At 39.1% G+C, this 2,741-nt stretch overlaps 1 non-coding gene across 1 annotated transcript; it reads left to right on the top strand.

Annotated features, from left to right (window-relative positions):
- The first annotated feature begins 1,643 nt into the window (after nucleotides 1–1,643).
- trnal-caa (transfer RNA leucine (anticodon CAA)) lies at nucleotides 1,644–1,756 on the top strand. Its single transcript has 2 exons — nucleotides 1,644–1,681; nucleotides 1,711–1,756. It is a non-coding gene; the product is annotated as a tRNA-Leu (tRNA).
- The last annotated feature ends 985 nt before the right edge of the window (nucleotides 1,757–2,741 follow it).

Genomic DNA, 2,741 nt, shown 5'->3' with positions numbered 1-2,741 from the left:
AATATGAATAAGACTATGCAAGCCTGAAAAATAGAACAATTCAATTTATAGAACTTATTTTTTTATTTTTTGAGAGATGGGCTCACACACCGGAAGACACTAACGTTTCTCTTCGTTAGAGTATGTGAATAACAGTTTAACCCCATTTGTTTGTAATTGTGATTCTGTTAAAATTAAAAAAAGCATCTATCAATAGTAAGAAATTATCAAGAAAGTAAGAAATTGTCTTATTTCATAAACTGTAAGACATGAAGACATTTACAGGTTATATCCTTTGCTTTGTCTTTTAACGCAAGTGGTCAGGATCCAAGCCCATGTTCGAACGGTTGTGTTTCTCTTGTAATCATCAAATGTCATTGTTTTGTCCTTCAGTTCTTTCTCGAGTTGTACCATGGATATTTTATACCATCAATACTTTTCATGCTCTTTTGCATTTTCCTTCACATACGGAAAAAAACTCAAGGCGTTGTTGTCACTGTGCTACACAGTACAGGACACGCAGTGAGTAATTCGCGCAGCTTTCAGAGGAATCCAGAGGGAGGACTCTTAATGCAAGGAGCTGGTTTTTTTTTTCGCATTAATCATTATTAACCAGAAACAGCTGCACAACTGGTTGCATTTGTGATTATGTCACTTCTCTGCTTCAGCAAGGTCAATAAAAGACTCTGAAAGTAGTAGAGAAAAACTGAATTAAAATCATATTAGCAATTCTGAGCGATATCTGCATACAGGCAATCCAATAAGAACGTTGAAATCTTTGAATGTCATCTCTCTATATATTGCGCTGCTTTTTACTTGGAGTAAAACTATTGGATTGAAGGGTTAAAATGTATTGTTGTTATTTGGAGAAATCAATGATCTCGTGATTTGATATGTTTTAAAAGACGGTCATGCGCACAGAAAAAAGACAGTGCTGATTATTTTTCTGGAGACGGAGCACTGATGACCTATCCGAGCCAATTGATAAAGCCCACCCAGTGGATACTCTAGCAGAACGTGGAAGAACGTTCACCATTGTAACCAAGGCAACCACAGGAACAACATCAAGAAGCACAATCAATTCCCCATTTAAATCTTTCGTGTAAGGTATGCCATGTGAAAGCATGAAGTAAATCCCCTGATCTCTTTTGAACATGGACAAGGTATTTCTGATGGAGCGCAATGAGCAAAGATTTAATAAGCTACTCCTGCCGATGATTCAGCTTAAAGAAGTAAAAGCTTCACAAACAAAAGCAGCTCGCTACCACAGCCAATATTAAATGTACTTGGTGGCACATTACCATTTGCACTGGCTCAAAAGTGGTCTCGGCAGACGTTGTTCCCTACGTAAAGCTGAAAGCGCCAAAGAGCATTTCCATTGAGAAAAAAAATCTTTCTTGATGTTAAACATAGAGAGCCTGCCTTTAGAAGTTCTCCCTCTAAACACCTTGTGCAGCCTCCCGACAGACTAACAAAAAGCGCCTTTTCACCAACTCAATTTATAATACGCCCCTCAAAACTCACAACCGAATAACAATCCATCCGTATATTTGATTTCCAAGATCCATTCAAGGCAACTTGGGTCTTCGCAAGCAAATAATTTCAGGGAAGAAACTCAGTTTAGTCAACTACTGGTGTATTCAGCACACCGCTTGCTTTTGCTTGTCAGGGTGGCCGAGTGGTCTAAGGCGCCAGACTCAAGGACATGTGTCTTTCCAGCTGGCTTGGGTGTTCTGGTCTCCAAATGGAGGTGTGGGTTCAAATCCCACTCCTGACAGCTTCCGTTTTTACCTCTCTTGAATTGTTCCAGTGCTAGCTGACAGTGAATGACTGAAATATAAAAGCAGCAGAAGAAAGCAAGCAACTCAGTGCAATTTGTGAGTATTCTGCACTGTTAAAATGCACAGGTTTTCATACTTTTTGGAATTCGTAGCTCAAGAAGTGACTCCTGTTTCATTTTCTATTCACCAACTCAATTTGCATTCCGCCCCTCACACCTCACAACAGAATAACAAACGGCTTCATGTGCCACAGCATTCCCCTGTAGATTCGGTTTGCACTATGAATTAGGCGACCCCGAATGAAATATTTTAGTGTTGGCTCAAATGTGAGGAATTTCATGAACCCTCAAAAAGGAACGCTTGCAGAAAACGCCAGCAATTCAAAGCGTGTAGGCAGCATGAACAGACCAATTCTGCAATTTCTTTTATCGCGGGCGGTGCTTTCCGAGTCGATGGCTCTGCATTAGAAATGAGAAGTGCTGAACTCTAAACACGTTCTTGCCATTACTGCTACTCCTGCTGCTACTCCTTTGTCCTCGAAAAAAGAAAAGACAGGCATGTTTTGAGTCTCAAAATGATCTTCTGGATCCACAAGAAACATGTACATTTGATTGATTCCGCAGTATTTTGGATGTACTGTACTTATAACTTCCATCGAAGAGAGATTTCATCAGTTGAATGAAATTGAAAGTTTCCACTTTTTGTCTGGTATTGAAAATATGTTTAAAAAAAAACATAAACAATTTTCTAACAAACAACTCATGAATTATTGCCAGGATCTATATTTAGCGTTCGGTAGTGATAACACTGCTGATATTGATTGAGTAGAAATCTATGATGTATTGACAGCTTTATCTGAAGCGAGAAGTCCTAGAACGCCATCTATGAAGTTTAAGGATTCATACCAAGAAATGCCTTTTGTTTCCCACCCCAACTGCTGCTTTGGCATTACACATTATGTGAACATTACCAGTTTTGGTA

This window comes from Atractosteus spatula, chromosome 10 (assembly GCF_055471065.1).
Source record: "Atractosteus spatula isolate fAtrSpa1 chromosome 10, fAtrSpa1.hap1, whole genome shotgun sequence".
In the NCBI taxonomy this organism is placed as follows: domain Eukaryota; kingdom Metazoa; phylum Chordata; class Actinopteri; order Semionotiformes; family Lepisosteidae; genus Atractosteus; species Atractosteus spatula.
The sequence above is the reverse complement of the archived record's forward strand: the minus strand, read 5'-3'. Positions and strand labels throughout refer to the sequence as shown.